Source organism: Somniosus microcephalus, chromosome 4, assembly GCF_052327205.1.
Source record: "Somniosus microcephalus isolate GS21.2 chromosome 4, FLI_Smic_1.0, whole genome shotgun sequence".
Lineage (NCBI taxonomy): Eukaryota > Metazoa > Chordata > Chondrichthyes > Squaliformes > Somniosidae > Somniosus > Somniosus microcephalus.
The window spans coordinates 26,350,463-26,370,672 of NC_140990.1; the positions used below are offsets into that span (position 1 = coordinate 26,350,463).

A 20,210-nucleotide genomic window follows, 5' to 3' on the forward strand; every position below is an offset into this window, starting at 1 on the left:
CAACGGTGAAACTCTAAGATACATTTACATTATGGCCACGATGATCTCACACATTTCAAACAGAGAGACGGAATTCCCGGTTATGATTTTCTGAGCTACAGATTCGGATCTATTAACTGAAGGCATTTGACTTTCAGAATCACCAAGAGGATATTTTTTTCTTCAGGACACAGAGATGTTAATAAACAGACGAGGAAAATCCACGGCGTCCAAAATTCAACCGTTCACTTGATCTGTGAAAGAGGGATAAAAGAATGATGCCGAGATTTAGTGATTTGCGGCATTTATCTCAGCGTTTATATCAAAGTAACTTTTAGAGATTTGTCAAACCGCTTCAGTAAGATCGAAGTGTGATTGGATTGAATCTCCTCACCTTCAGTAGAGTGACGGCAGCGCTGTAGGAAATGCTCAGGAAGAACAGGATGGTGAATGTGGAAGCGGTTGTCCAGATGTTGTCGCTCTCTTCCTCATTATCCTCGATCACGATGTGGTGTGAGGAATCTATGGGGATGTAGAGGTGGAAATATATTCAGATCGTTTATTAAATAAAGATATTTTATTATCATTATATATTATCTTTTATTTTCCTTTAGGTATAAATTTGTTCACTGATTAAATTTTCAATGTATATCTTGTGTTAAGTTAATCACTCTCAGCAATCTATCTCTGTTCCTAACTCCACAGTAGCTCTTCCTTTAGGATCCTCCAATAGTCCGTGTTGGAAAATATGATTTTTTTCTTCAATGTCACACGCTAATTGATTTGGCAACAATTTCCTACGATCTACCATTGGGGAATAATATGAAATATCGAGGGAGGTTTACTGATTGGTGTCGATTATTTTAACGATAAGTTTAGAAAGCTACTTATTTGGAGACTGTCAAGGGGGCTGGGTAAGAGGTCAGATGTGAGTTGTAATATTGTTTATTTATTTGTTATGGCAATGCTCTGAATATAATTAACTTCTATCAGTTTCCAACAAGTGCATTGATTCAGTGTATGCTTAGGAAGAGAATAGAGAAATGTGAGATGTGAGGGGGAATTATTTATTCAGTACAATCGTGGGATACTGAGTCCGTAAAAAAAGGTGAATGTTAATTCTACATTCGTCTATATCCTGATGTTTCTGCGCGTTTTAGTGTTTGCGTTTGTGAGTCTGACGATATCTTGTTTTTGTTTAGTCTGTGTTTGTGTTAAGGTGTGTGTTGATGTGTAAGTATGTGTATGTTTTTTGTGTAAGTGTGTGTGTTTATGTGTATTTCTATGTATGTGTATTTACGTGTAATTGTGTGTGTTTCTGTTTAAGTGTGTGAGTGTGTTTGTGTCTAAGTGCCTTCATGTGTGTGTTTATGTGTATGTGTATAGTTATGTGTAAGTGTTTGTGTATGTTTAGGTGTAAGCGTGTGTGTGTATTTATGTGTAACTTTGTGTGTTTGTATGAGTGTATTTGTGCTGATATGTGTGTTAATGTGTATATACGAACACATATACGAACATGCGAATTAGGAGCTGGAGTAGGCCATTCGGCCCCTCGAGCCTGCTCCTGCCATTTAATAAGATCATGGCTGACCCGCTTACTCCGCATTCCCGCCTACCCCCGATAACCTTTCACCCCCTTGTTTATTAAGAATCTATCTACCTCTGCCTTAAAAGTATTCAAAGGCTCTGCTTCCACCGCCTTCTCAGAAAGAGAGTTCCAAAGTCTCACGACACTCTGTGAGAAAAAATTCTCATCATCTCTGTCTTAAATGGGCGACCCCTTATTTTTAAATAGTGACCCCTAGCTCTAGATTCTCCCACAAAAGGAAACATGCTCTCCACATCCACTCTGTCAAGAAGGAGTTGGATATATTTCTTAAGGCTAAAGGGATCAAGGGATATGGGGAGAAGGCAGGGACAGGGTACTGAATTTGGATGATCAGCCATGATCTCATCGAATGGTGGAGCAGGCTCGAAGGGCCGAATGGCCTACTCCTGCTCCTATCTTCTATGTTTCTATGTTTCTATGTAAACTGCAGTGGATACAAGCCTAGCCTGTCCAACCTTTCCTCATAACACAACCCGCCCATTACAGGTATTAGTCTATTAAACCTTCTCTGAGCTGCTTCCAACGCATTTACATCCTTCCTTAAATAAGGAGACCAATACTGTACACAGTACTCCAGATGTGGTCTCACCAATGCCCTGTATAACTGAAGCATAAACTCCATACTTTTGTATTCAATTCCCCTCGTAGCAAACGATAACATTCTATTAGATTTCCTAATTACTTGCTTTACCTGCATACTAACCTTTTGCGATTCATGCACTAGGACACCCAGATCCCTCTGCATCTCAGAGCTCTGCAATCTCTCACCCTTTAGATAATAGGCTTCCTTTTTATTCTCCCTGCCAAAATGGAGAATTTCACATTTTCCCACATTATACTCCATTTGCCAGATCTTTGCCCACTCTCTTACCCTATCTATATCCTTTTGTAGCCTTCTTATGTCCTCGTCACAATTTACTTTCCTACCTATCTTTGTGTCATCAGCAAATTTAGCAACCAAACCTTCGGTCCCTTCATCCAAGTCATTTATATAAATTATAAAAAGTTGAGACCCCAGCACTGATCCCTGTGGCACACCACTCGTTACAACTTGCCAACCAGAAAATGACCCATTTATGCCTACTCTGTGTTTCCTGTTAGCTAGCCAATCTTCTATCCATGCCAATATGTTAACCCCTCAATCATGATCTTTTATTTTCCGCAGTAACCATTGATGTGGCACCTTATCAAATGTCTTCTGGAAATCTAAGTACAGTACATCCACTGGTTCCTCTTTATCCACAGCACATGTTACTTCCTCAACGAACTCCAATAAATTTGTTAAACATTATTTCCTTTTCACAAATCCATGTTGACTCTGCCTGATTACCTTGAACCTTTCTAAGTGTTCTATTAGAACGTCTTTAATAATAGCTTCTAACATCTTACTTACGACAGGTGTTAAGTTAACCAGCCTGTAGTTTCCTGCTTTCTGTCTCCCTCCCTTTTTGAATAAAGGAGTTACATTCGCTATTTTCCAATCTAATTGACCCTTCCCCTAATCTAGGGAATTTTGAAAAATTAAAATCAACGCATCAACTACCTCACTAGCCACTTCTTTTAAGACCCTAGGATTAAGTTCATCAGGACCCGGGGGCTTGTCAGACCGCAGTTCCAACAATTTGCTCAGTACCACTTCCCTGGTGATTGTAATTATAAGTGTGTGTTTTGTGTAAGTGTGTTTTTTGTTGATGTGTGAGTTTATACGTGTGTGTGTGTTAATGCGTGTGTTTGTGCATGTTTTGTTTAAGGGTATTTGTGCATTTTTGCGATTGTTCAAAGTTTAAGAGAGTGCCAATAACTGGGCCTGACAATGACGGTGTGTATTATATCCTGGGTATGTGTAATATTATGTGTCAGTGTGTTAATGTGTGTGTTTATATGTAAGTGTGTGTGTGTTTATGTGTGTTTATGTGTATGTGTGCACTTCCACAAAACACACACGCTTACACAAAATCGCAAACACACTTACACATAAACACACACACACTCAGTTTTACACGCATTCTTCCCTCCTCTGTGCAAATGTGTTCTGTGTGAGACGCAATGTGAGGTCAGCCGATGGGGAATGCAACAAATCAGCCGATGGGTCTCAGAACCATCAGGGACACAACCATGAGAAACACGCAGCAGATTCAATCACCAGTTTAGGGTCGGACTATTAAAATTAAATCTGTTAGTTTACGAATAACAGGGACGGGTTTACCCCAAACACTAGCTAAAGGTAATATGTTGAATAAATATTCATTTTGCAATGTGATTCCCATGCGGCAGGTTTAACGTTTTTGGACAGTGAGTTAGAAGCTGAATTTTTACTGATGGCAACTGAGTTACTATAATAGAAACTTGTGCAGCCCCCCTCTCTCTGGTGGGGGAGTGGGAGGCATAGTGGGTTAAAAATTGTCCTTTCCCCTCTCTCTGGTGGGGGAGTGGGGGGTACAGGAGTTAACAATTGCCCTTTCCCCTCTCTCTGGTGGGAGAGTGTGAGTTACAGTGCGTTAACAATTGCCCTTTCCCCTCTCTCTGGTGGGAGATTGTGAGGTACAGTGGGTTAACCATTGTCCTTTACCCTCTCTCTGGTGGGGGAGTGGGAGGTACTGTGGGTTAACAATTGCTCTTTTCCCTCTATCTGGTGGGTGCGTGAGGGTACAGTTGATTAACAATTGCCCTTTCCCCTATCTCTGGTGGGGAAGTGGGAGGTACAGTGGATTAACAATTGCCCTTTCCCCTCTCTCTGGTGTGGGAGTGGGGGTACAACAGTTTAACAATTGCCCTTTCCGCTCTCTCTGGTGGGGCAGCGGTGTTACAATATGTGTTCGTGTGTGGAACCTCATTTCAGATCCCAGAGAGTGCGATGGTGCAAAAATAATTGGCCCCAATTCTGATGGAATGGAGAACACGAGAAACAGGGACACCGAGATCTAAATGTGATGCGTTTGTTTGTCGGAATTTGGAATTTTCATGTTTCCCCCAGCGGTAGGAAAGTTGCTGAAGTGACTTTGAGGAATTCTATCATGAAAGAGCTTCCGTTTGTCTGTAACCCGTGGTGTATCTGAGCTGGGAGCGCTGGCTTTACAAGCCTTCGGCCCGAGACCAGCAAATATCCTGCTTCAGATAAACAGCCCTTCCCTTGGCAAAAATGGAAAATAAAATTAATTGAGCGGCTGTGTTTGTAACTGACGATTGGAAGAACAGGTCTTTATTGGTTTTTATTTAAGAACTAAAATGCAATCCAGAGATTCTCATTGACAAGAATCATCAGTGCAAGTGTTTACAAAACATCAAAACTGGGTTTACCGCTGGATTTATTAACCGTTCTGTTGAAGATCTTGAAGGGAATCGCTTCATGTCCCACCACACAGGAGTAGGAAGCGCCGGTGGCCCACTCCTCCGCTGCAATGAATAACAGGCTGTACATGAAGAAGGAACTGCTGCCGTTCTCCGCCATCACCTCGGTATTTTTGTAGTTGCCGGAATTCACCGGCTTGTCATTGACGGTCCACTTGACGAAGATCTCTCGGGGGGAGAAATCTCTCACTAAGCAGGTGAGGGTGACGAGCCTCTGAGCGGTGACTTCATCTGCCGGGGGCAGGAGGACAGACACGGACGGTTGCCGCGGATCTTTAGCTGCAGAACAATCACAATAAAGTTTAATAAACTGGACAATTCCAGAGACAGTGAAACCGGCAGTTAGATGTGAGAGAAATGTCTTCTGCGCTGAATGTGAAAGGATTCCCTTTTCCCCCTTTGTGTCCTGTCCGGTTTTCTAGCCCGGAGCAGAGGGAGATGCATTCCTTCTCTCTGGGAGCTTGAAGAGTTGGACTGGAAAATTATATAGAATTTACATCACAGAAACAGACCATTCGGCCCAACTGGTCAATGCCGCTGTTTATGCTCCACAAGAGCCTCCTCCCACTTTACTTCATCTAAACCTAATAACATATCCTTCTATTCCTTTTCCCCTCATTGACTTATTCAGCTTCCCATTAACTGCATCATCTCGGGTCCCAGTGTGTCTAGTTAGTGGAACTACCCGTTGAATTAAAAGAATAGTCCATTAACAACAACAACAAAAGCAACAACTTGTATTTATATAGCGCCTTTAACGCAGTAAAACATCCCAACGCGCTACACATGACTATTTTAAGACAATACATTTGACACCGATCCACATAAGGGTAAATTAGGGCGGGTGACCAAAAGCTTGGTCAGAGGTAGGTTTTAAGGAGCGTCCTAAAGGAGAAAAGAGAGGTAGCAAGACGGATAGGTTTAGGCAGGGAATCCATAGATTAGTGCCTAGGCAACAGAAGGCACGGCCACCAAATGTTGAGTGATTATAATCAGGGATCCTCAAGAGGGCCGAATTAGAGGAGTGCAGATATCTCGGGGGGTTGTGGGGCTGAAGGAAATTACAGAGATAGGGAGGGGCGAGGCCATGGAGGGGTTTGAATATAAGAATGAGAATTTTGAAATCGAGGCGCTGCTTAACCGGGAGCCAATGTAGGTCAGCGAGCACAGGGGTGAAAACACTTACTGGAACGAATTGGCCCTTTGCACCATCATCGGAAATAGTCACAGAGTCTCACTTATTGCTACAATCTCACCGCTCATCTTTTTCCTTGTGGATGGAATCTCTTATAGGAGTCGACATATCCTGATGGCTCACCACGCAGGTGAACTCATCCCCTCTCAGCCAGGCTTGTGTCGAGATGTTTAAGTTGCTGATCACGCCGTTGGGAGCCTCTCCGGGTTGGACGGCAATCTCTGATTTCAACGTCTCCTTTTCTCGGGTCCAGGACACGTTGACTCCATAAGGAGCATTAGACACAACGCAGGTTAAGGTCACCGTCGCCTCCAGTAAGACCTGTTCCAGTGACGGTTGTTGAAGAAAGATTTCTGGATCGCTGCATTGGATCTCATCTGTGAACAGAAATCAAAGTCAAGCAAAGCTTCATCCTTCAGAATCAGGACACCAGTATTCAGCCTTCACTTTCTCAAGGAGAATAAATTACCTTTGAGATATCAACTTCTCGTTGTTGCTTAAGCACCATCGCTACTGGAAGGACACGAATTGACAACGATTCCGGGGGACCCTTTAACATTTCCTGTGTATTTGCACCCAGAGCCAGCTGGAATGGGCTGTGAAGCAAATACACGGCGTAAAAAATGAATAAATCCGGGCGCAATTGTGTCACACACTGAATAGCGCTCTTCCTGAAATCCCTTGCTCCTTTACGGCCATCTTTAGATCTTTGTGCCCGAACGCATTCCCACTCATTATAATGTCTCCGCCCCCAGGGTCAAGGGCTCCACACGAAATTTACACTGGTTCAAAACGAGTTATCACGTTAAATCCAGGATTTTAGGTGCAACAGGAAACAAAATTAATTTTTTGGTTTCATGTTGCGATTTTTGTGGCGAGGAAAATGTGCGGGAACCAGTTACAGCCGCTGTCAGAGGAGGAGTGAAAGGTCGGGAGAATGGAGTTCCAAGGCGTCTTTGGGTGGTGAATAATTTGTAATGCCGATGTGAAGTAATTTGTTCATTTCTGTCATTAGTGAGTATTTCTCATGTCTGGTGAGAGAGTCAGAAGGAAATATGACCGCACGGCACTAATAGCAACATAGGAACATGAGTAGGCCATTCAGACAATCCAGCCTGTTCCGCCATTCAATAAGATCATGGCTGATCTGCACCTCAACACAATTTACTCGTCGTGTTTCTGTAACCTTTGATACCCTTGCCAAACAAAACTCTATCAATCTAAGTTTTGAAAGTTGCAATTGAACCCCAGCCTCAACAGATGTTTTGGTGGACAGAATTCCAAATTTCCACTGTCCATTGTGAAGAAGTGCTTCCTGACATCACCCCTGAACGGCTCAGTTTTAATTTTAAGGTTCTACCCCTTGCTCTGGACTGCCCCACCAGAGGACATAGTTTCTCTCTATCTCCCCTATCAATTCCATTTATCAATTTAAACACCTCAATTAGATCACCGTTTAATCTTCTATACTCAAAGGAATACCAGCCTATTCTATGAAACCTGTCCTCATAATTTAACCATTTCAGCCCCGCTGTGATTCGGGTGAATTTGCGTTGCACCCTCTAAAGCCAGACTCTATTTATATTGCACTAGACCCTGTCTCTGTTTATATTACACAAGACCCTGTCTCTCTTTATATTACACTAGACCCTTTCTCTGTTTATATTTCACTAGACCCTGTCTCTGATTATATTGCACTAGACCCTGTCTCTCTTTATATTACACTAGACCATGTCTATTTTTATATTACACTGGACCGTGTCACTGTTTATATTACACTAGACCCTGTCTCTGTTTATATTAATCTAGACCCTGTCTCTATTTATATTGCAGTAGACCCTGTCTCTGTTTATATTACACTGGACCCTGTCTCTCTTTATATTACACCAGACCCTTTCTCTGTTTATATTACACTAGACCCTGTCCCTGATTATATTGCACTAGACCCTGTCTCTGTTTATATTACACTAGGCCCGGTCTCTGTTTATATTACACTAGACCCTGTCTCTGTTTATATTACACTAGACCCTGTCTCTGTTTATATTACACTAGGCCCTTCCTCAGCTAACATTGTTCTCGACCATATCTCTGCTGGAGGAAAGATAGGTATTAATGTGAATAAAGATATATGTGTGAGTGGGCGGGAGGTTGCAAACATTTATGGTTGGAAGCATTCCTTTACTGTTGTTAATAAGTATCAAGCCCTACGTAGTAGCAAAGTCCGTTGTGTTAAAGTTTACTAATTCACACTTGTGTTGGAATGTGCCAATTGCTCACAAGTTTTTTAATGTTAAAGATTTTTTTCTTGCGTTATTTTCTATTTAAATTTCACGTCACCCACTGATGGTGTGACAGTACCTGGAACCATGACCTTACAGCACCTCTGCATAGGCGGCTACAGTGTCCTAATGGCCACCGATCTTTTACCATCTGGTTAAGAGGAACAGCTGAAAAAAGCTGTTACAATGTATTTGCTATATGTGTGAGTTTCAGCGTGAGTGTACAAAATACATCATTTTCGATGTTTGCAAGTGCGTTCTGCAATGATGATTTATTATCTTCACAATTATATTTGAACTTTTTATTTTATTCAAACTGTAATTGCAATTTGCTTAATATCTTTAACATTTATTAATAACCGATTCTCTGAGTGCAGTATTCAGTAGCAAAGGGAATTATATCACACCGAGAATAAAGAGCAGACACCGACCAGTCTCTGCACTTTATTGTCCAGCGATCACATCAGCATCACACAGAATCTCCTGATATACTCCTCGAGTGTGTGATGATTGGAGCAAATGATGGTAAAAATCAAACTGTACCAGTACCTGACATGAGGTTAATAAATTTGTAATTATCTGACAATTATTACACTAGAACCTGTCTCTGTTTATATTACATTAGTCCCTGTCTCAGTTATTACTGCACGAGACCCTGTCTCTGTTTATATTACACTAGACCCTGTCTCTGTTTATATTACACTAGACCCTGTCTCTGCTTATATTACACTAGGCCCTGTCTCTGTTTATATTATACTAGGCCCTGTCTCTGTTTATATTAGAATATGCACAATCTCTGTTTATATTACCTAGAACCTTTCAATATTTATATTATTCTAGAACTTATCTCTGTTTATATTACACTAGACACTGTCGTTGTTTATATTACAATAGACCGTGGCTCTGTTCATATTATGCTAGGCCTTGCCGCAGTTATTACTGCACTACACCGTGTCACTATTGATATTACTCTAGACCCTGTCTCTCTTTTATCACAATAGGCCCTATCTCTGTTTATATTACACTAGACCCTGTCTGTATTTATTTTTCACTAAAACCTGTCTCTGTTTATAATACACTAGAACCTGTCTCTCTTTATATTATACTAGACCCTGTCTCTGTTTATATTACTCTAGACCCTGTCTCAGTTTATATTGCAGTAGACCCTGTCTCTGTTTATATTACACTAGACCCTGTCTCTCTTTATATTACACTAGACCCTTTCTCTGTTTATATTACACTAGACCCTGTCTCTGTTTGTATTGCACTAGACCCTGTCTCTGTTTATATTACACTAGGCCCTGTCTCTGTTTATATTACACTAGACCCTGTCTCTGTTTATATTACACTAGGCCCTTCCTCAGCTATCATTGTTCTCGACCATATCTCTGCTGGAGGAAAGATAGGTATTAATGTGAATAAAGATATATGTGTGAGTGGGTGGGAGGTTGCAAACATTTATGGTTGGAAGCATTCCTTTACTGTTGTTAATAAGTATCAAGCCCTACTTAGTAGCAAAGTCCGTTGTGTTAAAGTTTACTAATTCACACTTGTACTGGAATGGGCCAATTGCTCACAAGTTTTTTAATGTTGAAGATTTTTTGCTTGCGTTATTTTCTATTTAGATATTAAGTCACCCACTGATGGTGTGACAGTACCTGGAACCATGACCTTACAGCACCTCCGCATAGGCGGCTACAGGGTCCTAATGGCCACCGATCTTTTACCATCTGGTTAAGAGGAACAGCTGAAAAAAGCTCTTACAATGTGTTTGCTATATGTGTGAGTTTGAGCGTGAGTGTACAAAATGCATCATTTTCGATGATTGCAAGTGCATTCTGCAATGATGAATTATTATCTTCACAATTATTTTTGAACTTTTTATTTTATTCAAAGTGTATTTGCAAATTGCTTAATATCTTTAACATTTATTAATAACCGATTCTCTGAGTGCAGTATTCAGTTGCAAATGGAATTAAATCACACCGAGAATAAAGAGCAGACACCCACCAGTCTCTGCACTTTATTGTCCAGCGATCACATCAGCATCACACAGAATATCCTGATATACTCCTCGAGTGTGTGATGATTGGAGCAAGTGATGGTAAAAATCAAACTGTACCAGTACCTGACATGAGGTTAATAAATTTGTAATTATCTGACAATTATTACACTAGAACCTGTCTCTGTTTATATTACATTAGTCCCTGTCTCAGTTATTACTGCACTAGACCCTGCCTCTGCTTATATTACACTAGACCCTGTCTCTGTTTATATTGCATTGGACCCTGTCTCTGTTTATATTACACTAGGCCCTGTCTCTGTTTATATTATACTAGGCCCTGTCTCTGTTTATGTTAGAATATGCCCAATCTCTGTTTATATTACCTAGAACCTTTCAATATTTATATTATTCTAGATCTTATCTCTGTTTATATTACACTAGACACTGTCGTTGTTTATATTACAATAGACCCTGGCTCTGTTCATATTATGCTAGACCTTGCCGCAGTTATTACTGCACTAGACCGTGTCACTATTGATATTACTCTAGAACCTGTCTCTGTTTTATCACAATATGCCCTATCTCTGTTTATATTACATTAGACCCTGTCTGTATTTACTTTTCACTAAATCCTGTCTCTGTTTATATTACACTAGACCCTGTCTCTGTTTATATTACACTAGGCCCTGTCTCTGATTATATTACACTAGACACTGTCTCTGTTTATATTATACTAGACCCTGTCTCTGTTTATATTACACTGGGCCCTGTCACTGTTTATATTACACTCGACCCTGTCTCTGTTTATATTACATTAGGCCCTGTCTCTGTGTATATTACACTGCACGCTGTCTCTGTTTATATTACACTAGACCCTCTCTCTGTTTATATTACACTCGACCCTGTCTCTGTTAATATTGCACTAGACCCTGTCTCTCTTTATATTGCACTAGACCATGTCTATTTTTATATTACACTGGACTGTGTCACTGTTTATATTACACTAGACCCTGTCTCTGTTTATATTACACTAGACCCTGTCTCTGTTTATATTACACTAGACCCTGTCTCTGTTTATATTACTCTAGGCCCTGTCTCTGTTTATATTGCAGTAGACCCTGTCTCTGTTTATATTACTCTAGGCCCTGTCTCTGTTTATATTGCAGTAGACCCTGTCTCTGTTTATATTACACTAGACACTGCCTCTGTTTATATTACACGAGGCCCTTCCTCAGCTATCATTGTACTCGACCATATCTCTGCTGGAGGAAAAATAGGTATTAATGTGAATAAAGAAATATGTGTGAGTGGGCGGGAGGTTGCAAACATTTATGGTTGGAAGCATTCCTTTACTGTTGTTAATAAGTATCAAGCCCTACTTAGTAGCAAAGTCCGTTGTGTTAAAGTTTACTAATTCACACTTGTGTTGGAATGTGCCAATTGCTCACAAGTTTTTTAATGTTAAAGATTTTTTTCTTGCGTTATTTTCTATTTAGATTTCACGTCACCCACTGATGGTGTGACAGTACCTGGAACCATGACCTTACAGCACCTCCGCATAGGCGGCTACAGCGTCCTAATGACCACCGATCTTTTACCATCTGGTTAAGAGGAACAGCTGAAACAAGCTCTTACAATGTGTTTGCTATATGTGTGAGTTTCAGCGTGAGTGTACAAAATACATCATTTTCGATGTTTGCAAGTGCTTTCTGCAATGATGAATTATTATCTTCACAATTATTTTTGTACTTTTTATTTTATTCAAACTGTAATTGCAAATTGCTTAATATCTTTAACATTTATTAATAACCGATTCTCTGAGTGCAGTATTCAGTTGCAAAGGGAATTAAATCACACCGAGAATAAGGAGCAGACACCCACCAGTCTCTGCACTTTATTGTCCAGCGATCACATCAGCATCACACAGAATCTCCTGATATACTCCTCGAGTGTGTGATGATTGGAGCAAGTGATGGTAAAAATCAAACTGTACCAGTACCTGACATGAGGTTAATAAATTTGTAATTATCTGACAATTATTACACTAGAACCTGTCTCTGTTTTTATTACATTAGTCCCTGTCTCAGTTATTACTGCACTAGACCCTGTCTCTGTTTATATTACACTAGACCCTGTGTCTGTTTATATTACACTAGACCCTGTCTCTGTTTATATTACACTAGGCCCTGCCTCTGTTTATATTATACTAGGCCCTGTCTCTGTTTATATTAGAATATGCCCAATCTCTGTTTATATTACCTAGAACCTTTCAATATTTATATTACTCTAGATCTTATCTCTGTTTATATTACACTAGACACTGTCGTTGTTTATATTACAATAGACCCTGGCTCTGTTCATATTATGCTAGACCTTGCCGCAGTTATTACTGCATTACACCGTGTCACTATTGATATTACTCTAGGCCCTGTCTCTGTTTTATCACAATAGGCCCTATCTCTGTTTATATTACATTAGACCCTGTCTGTATTTATTTTTCACTAAATCCTGTCTCTGTTTATATTACACTAGACCCTGTCTCTGTTTATATTACACTAGGCCCTGTCTCTGTTTATATTACACTAGGCCCTGTCTCTGTTTATATTACACTAGACACTGCCTATGTTTATATTACACTAGACCCTGTCTCTGTTTATATTACACTGGGCCCTGTCTCTGTTTATATTACACTAGACCCTGTCTCTGTTTATATTACATTAGGCCCTGTCTCTGTGTATATTACACTGCACGCTGTCTCTGTTTATAATACACTAGACCCTCTCTCTGTTTATATTACACTAGGCCCTGTCTCTGTTTATATTACACGAGGCCCTGTCTCTGTTTATATTACGCTATACCCTGTCTTTGTTTTCATTACACTGGGCCCAGTCTCTTTTTATATTACACTAGACCCCATCTCTGTTTATATTACACCAGACCCTGTCTCTGTTTATGTTACACTAGATCCTGTCTCAGTTACTACTCCACTAGACCCTGTCCCTTTTTGTATTACACTAGAACCTGTCCCTGTTTATATTACACTAGACCCTGTCTCTGGTTATATTACACTAGACCTTGTCTATTTTTATATTGCACTGGACCGTGTCACTGTTTATATTACACTAGACCCTGTCTCTGTTTATATTACACTAGACCCTGTCTCTGTTTATATCACACTAGACCCTCTCTCTGTTTATAATCCTCTAAACCCTGTCTCTGTTTATATTGCAGTAGACCATGTCTCTGTTTATATTACACTAGACTCCGTCTCTGTTTATATTACACTAGACTCTGTCTCTGTTTATATTACACTAGACCCTGTCTCTGTTTATATTACACTCGACCCTGTCCCTGTTTATATTACACTAGACCCTGTCACTCTTTATATTACACTAGAAACTGTCTCTGTTTATATTACACTAGACCCTGTCTCTGTTTATATTATTCTAGCCTCTGTCTCTGTTTATATTACACTAGACCCTGTCTCATTTTATAATACACTAGACCCTGTCTCTGTTTATATTACACTGGACCCTCTCTCTGTTTATAATACACTAGACCCTGTCTCTGTTTATTTAACACTGGACCCTGTCTCTGTTTATATTGCACTAGACCCTGTCTCTGTTTGTATTATTCTAGCCTCTGTCTCTGTTTATATTACACTAGACCCTCTCTCTGTTTATAATACATTAGGCCCTGTCTCTCTTTATATTGTACTAACCCCTGTCTCTGGTTATATTACACTAGACCCTGTCTCTGTTTATATTACACTCGACCCTGTCTCTGTTTATATTACACTATATCATCGATGACGACGAACACCTCACGAAGGCCATCCCCACGCCTCCACTACTCGCTTTCAAACAGCCGCCTAACCTCAAACAGACCATCGTTCGCAGCAAATTACCCAGCTTTCAGGAGAACAGCGACCACGACACCACACAACCCTGCCACAGCAACCTCTGCAAGACATGCCAGATCATCAACACAGATACCATCATCACACGTGGGGACACCACCCACCAGGTACATGGTACATACTCATGTGACTCAGCCAACGTTGTCTACCTCATACGTTGCAGGAAAGGATGCCCCGGAGCATGGTACATCGGCGAGACCATGCAGACACTGCGACAACGGATGAACGGACACCGCGCAACTATCACCAGGCAGGAGTGTTCCCTCCCAGTCGGGGAACACGTCAGCAGTCAAGGACATTCAGCCTCCGATCTTTGGGTAAGCATTCTCCAAGGTGCCCTTCGAGACACACGACAACGCAAAATCGTCGAGCAGAAACTGACAGCCAAGTTCCGCACCCATGAGGACGGCCTCAACCGAGATCTTGGGGTCATGTCACGCTACATGTAACCCCACCTGATGCAGGGTCATCCAGACTCGAGTCGACATTGGCTTGTTCTCTCTACACAGATGCGACCGGACCTGCTGTGATTTCCAGCCAAAAAAAATGTTTTTTGTCTGTTTTTTTGTTTTTCATACAGACCCCAGCATCTGCAATATTTGACCGCTTGTGGCCCCACCTCATTGTTCTTTGATGTAATGTTTCCCTGACTGACCTGTTTGGACACCATTCACACCTTTGACTGCTGTGATTATCTCTCTGCCGAGGTGTGATAAATGGCAGTTGGAAAGGTTACCTGTAAACATCTGACATGAATCTCTGACTATATAAGCTGTGTCTTTATGCATTTCTCCACTTCACCTGAAGAAGGAGCAGCGCTCCGAAAGCTTGTGATTTCAAATAAAGCTGTTGGACTATAACCTGGTGTTGTGTGACTTCTTACATTTGTCCACCCCAGTCCAACTCCGGCATCTCCACACCCTGTTTATATTACACTAGACCCTGTCTCTGTTTATATTACATTAGGCCCTGTCTCTGTTTATATTACACTAGGCCCTGTCTCTGTTTATATTACACTAGGCACTGTCTCTGTTTATATTACACTAGACCCTGTCGCTGTTTATATTACACTGGGCCCTGTCTCTGTTTATATTACACTAGACCCTGTCTCTGTTTATATTACATTAGGCCCTGTCTCTGTGTATATTACACTGCACGCTGTCTCTGTTTATATTACACTAGACCTTCTCTCTGTTTATATTACACTAGACCCTGTCTCTGTTTATATTACACTAGACCCTGTCTCTGTTTATATTACACTAGGCCCTGTCTCTATTTATATTACACTGCTCACTGTCTCTGTTTATATTATGCTATACCCTGTCTTTGTTTATATTACACTGGGCCCAGTCTCTTTTTATATTACACTAGACCCTGTCTCTGTTTATGTTACACTAGATCCTGTCTCAGTTACTACTCCACTAGACCCTGTCCCTTTTTGTATTACACTAGAACCTGTCTCTGTTTATATTACACTAGGCCCTGTCTCTGTTTATATTACACTAGTCCCTGTCTCTGTTTATATTACACTAGGCCTTGTCTATTTTTATATTGCACTGGACCGTGTCAGTGTTTATATTACACTAGACCCTGTCTCTGTTTATATTACACTAGACCATGTCTATTTTTATATTACACTGGACCGTGTCACAGATAATATTACACTAGACCCTGTCTCTGTTTATATTACACTAGACCCTCTCTCTATTTATAATCCTCTAGACCCTGTCTCTGTTTATATAGCAGTAGACCCTGTCTCTGTTTATATTACACTAGACTCCGTCCCTGTTTATATTACACTAGACTCTGTCTCTGTATATATTACACTAGACCCTGTCTCTGTTTATATTACACTAGACCCTGTCCCTGTTTATATTACACTAGACCCTGTCACTGTTTATATTACACTAGACCCTGTCTCTGTTTACGTTACACTAGACCCTGTCTCTGTTTATATTATTCTAGCCACGTGCTAGTAAGAGTACAGAGAACAGGATAGTTAGGCTAAATACGTGGCTTGAGCAGTGGTGTAAGAGGGAGGGTTTTAAATTTTTGAGGCATTGGAACCAGTTTTGTGGTAGGTGTGACCTATACAAAAGGGACGGTCTACACCTGTGCAGAGATGGAACTGATGTTCTCGGGGTAATTTTTGATAAAGCAGTTCGGGAGCATTTAAACTAGTATGGCAGGGGGCTAGAAACCTATGTAGTGAAATAGAGGAAAGTGAAAGGCAGACAGAAATAAATGATAAAAGGGTGAGGAACAAAAAACAAAGGGCCAAACTAATTCATAAAAAATGTGAGCATAAAAAAAGCCTGAGGGTTTTATACCTTAATGCGAGAAGCATCAGGAACAAGGTAGATGAATTAGCTGTGGAAATAAAGGTTAATAATTATGACCTAATTGGGATTACGGAAACATGGTTGCAGGGTGAGCAGGGCTGGGAGCTTAACATACAGGGGTATTCAGTATTTAGGAAGGATCGACAAAAAAGAAAGGGAGGAGGGGTAGCATTGCTAGTAAAAGAGGGGATAAATGCAATTGAAAGGAAGGATATTAACTCAGTTAATACAGAATCTATATGGGTGGAGCTAAGAAATAGCGAGGGGCGAAAAACATTAATAGGAGTGGTATATAGGCCTCCAAATAGTAAAATAGAGGTTAGGGAGGGCATCACGAGGGAAATTAGAGAAGCGTGCAATAAGAGCACAGCTGTCATCATAGGTGACTTTAACTTACATATAGATTGGACTAGCCTAATCAGTAAAAATAATGAGGAGGAGGAATTCCTTGAGTGTTTGAGGGATGGTTATCTGGATCAATATGTCGAGGAACCAACTCGGGAACAGGCTATATTGGACTGGGTACTGTGCAATGAGAAGGGACTAATCAGTAATCTTGTTGTACGGGGACCCTTGGGTCAGAGCGATCATAACATGATCGATTTCTCACTCGAAATGGAGAGCGAAGAAATTGACTCAGAGACTAAGGTCCTGAATTTAAACAAGGGGAATTATGATGCCATGAGACGGGAACTGAGTAGGTCTGATTGGACAACGTTCCTGGGAGGACTGGAGGTAGATAAACAATGGCAAACATTTAAAGATAGAATGACAAAATTGCAAAAATTGTTTATACCAATCTGGCATAAAAGGAAATCTAAAAAGGTGACTCAACCGTGGATAACAGGGGAAATTAGAGACAGCATAAAATCCAAAGATAGGGCGTATAAAATAGCCAAAAAAGCGCCAGAGCGGAAGATTGGGAACAGTTTAAGATAGAGCAAAGGAGGGCAAAGGGCATAATCAAGAGGGGCAAAATAGCTTACGAAAACAAGCTGGCGGAAAATATAAAAACTAACTCCAAAAGCTTTTATAAGTATATCAAAAGGAAAAGACTGGTGAAAACCAAAGTTGGTCCATTGCAGTCAGATACGGGGGAATATATAATGGGAAATAAGGAAATGGCAGATCAACTAAATGCATACTTTGGGTCAGTCTTTACGAAGGAAGACACAAAAAACCTCCCTGGGATATCGGGAAAAATAGGGACATTGGCAAAGGAGGAACTGACGCAAATCAATATCTCTAAGGATATGGTGTTAAGGAAGCTAAAGGGATTGAAGGTGGACAAATCCCCAGGGCCTGATAACATGCATCCTAGGGTACTGAAGGAGGTGGCCCTAGAGATAGCGGATGCACTAAGGATGATTTTTCAGAATTCATTAGACTCGGGAACAGTGCCGATGGATTGGAGGGTAGCTAACGTTACCCCACTATTCAAAAAGGGGGGTAGGGAAAAAGCAGGTAATTACAGACCTGTAAGCCTTACATCAGTTGTGGGCAAAATGCTGGAGTCCATCATTAAGGATGAAATAGCGGAGCACTTAGCAAATGGGGACAGGATAGGACAGAGTCAACATGGATTTACAAAGGGTAAATCGTGCTTGACTAATCTATTGGAATTTTTTGAGGGAGTAACTGGTAGAATAGATGGGGGAGAGCCAGTAGATGTGGTGTACCTGGACTTCCAAAAGGCCTTCGATAAGGTCCCACATAAAAGATTAGCATGGAAAATTGAGGCTCATGGGATAAAGGGGAAAGTTTTGGCGTGGATAGGGAACTGGCTGTCAGATAGAAAACAGAGAGTTGGAATAAACGGCTCATTTTCTGAATGGCAGGCAGTAACAAGTGGGGTACCACAGGGATCTGTCCTGGGCCCCCAGCTGTTCACAATTTACATTAATGACCTGGATCAGGGAGTCGGATGCAGCATTTCCAAATTTGCAGACGACACTAAACTAGGAGGTGGGGTGGGCTCAGAGGAAGAGACCAGGAAGCTCCAGAGCGATTTGGACAGACTGGGCGATTGGGCGGATAAATGGCAGATGCACTATAATGTGGACAAGTGCGAAGTTATCCACCTTGGGTGCAGGAACGGGAGGGCAAATTATTATTTAAATGGCAATAGATTGGGAGAGGGGGAAGTACAGAGAGACCTGGGTGTTCTTGTACACCAGTCACTGAAGGCGAGCATGCAGGTGCAACAGGCGGTCAAGAAGGCAAACGGTATGCTGGCCTTCATAGCAAAAGGGTTAGAATACAGGAACAGGGATACCTTGCTGCAGCTGTACAGGGCACTGGTGAGACCACACCTCGAGTACTGTGTACAGTTTTGGTCGCCTCATCTGAGGAAGGATGTTCTTGCCATGGAGGGGGTGCAGCGGCGATTCACCAGGCTGATACCAGGAATGGCGGGAATGACCTATGAGGAGAGACTATGTAGTTTAGGGATGTACACACTGGAGTTTAGAAGATTGAGAGGGGACCTCATAGAAGTGTATAAAATTCTGACATGTCTAGACAGACTGGATGCAGAAGGAATGTTTCCCTTGGCGGGTGAGAACAGAACTAGAGGACATAATTTAAGGATAAGGGCTAAACCATTTAGGACAGAGATGAGGGGGAATTTCTTCACTCAGAGAGTGGTGAACCTGTGGAACTCATTGCCACAGAGGGCAGTGTACGCCAGCTCATTAAATATATTTAAGAGGGAATTAGATATATTTCTACGGGCAAAAGGGGTTAAGGGTTACGGAGAGAAGGCGGGGACGGGATACTGAATTAAAGGATCAGCCATGATCTCATCGAATGGCGGAGCAGGCACGAAGGGCCGAATGGCCTACTCCTGCTCCTATCTTCTATGTATCTATGTATCTATGTCTCTGTTTATATTACACTAGACCCTGTCTCTTTTTATAATACACTAGACCCTGTCTCTGTTTATAATACACTAGACCCTGTCTCTGTTTATATTACACTAGACCCTGTCTCTGTTTATATTACACTGGACCCTGTCTCTGTTTATATTGCACTAGACCCTATCTCTGTTTATATTATTCTAGCCTCTATCTCTGTTACACTAGACCCTCTCTCTGTTTAGAATATACTAGGCCCTGTCTTTCTTTATATTGCACTAAACCCTGTCTCTGGTTATACTTCACTAGACCCTGTCCCTTTTTGTATTACACTAGTAACTGTCATGTATGATATTACCCTAGACCCTGTCTCTGTTTATATTACACTAGACCATGTCTATTTTTATATTACACTCGACCGTGTCACTGTTTATATTACACTAGACCCTGTCTCTGTTTATATTACACTAGACCATGTCTATTTTTATATTACACTGGACGGTGTCACTGTTTATATTACACTAGATCCTGTCTCTGTTTATATTACGCTAGACCCTCTCTCTGTTTATAATTCTCTAAACCCTGTCTCTGTTTATATTGCAGTAGACCATGTCTCTGTTTATATTACACTAGACTCCGTCTCTGTTTATATTACACGAGACTCTGTCTCTGTTTATAT

At 41.1% G+C, this 20,210-nt stretch overlaps 2 pseudogenes; both read right to left on the minus strand.

Moving 5' to 3' along the window:
- LOC147118437 (uncharacterized) overlaps window positions 1-20,210 on the minus strand; it is a 725,353-nt pseudogene that overhangs the window by 484,330 nt on the left and 220,813 nt on the right.
- Window positions 225-6,639, minus strand: LOC147118442 (Ig heavy chain C region, membrane-bound form-like; annotated as a pseudogene).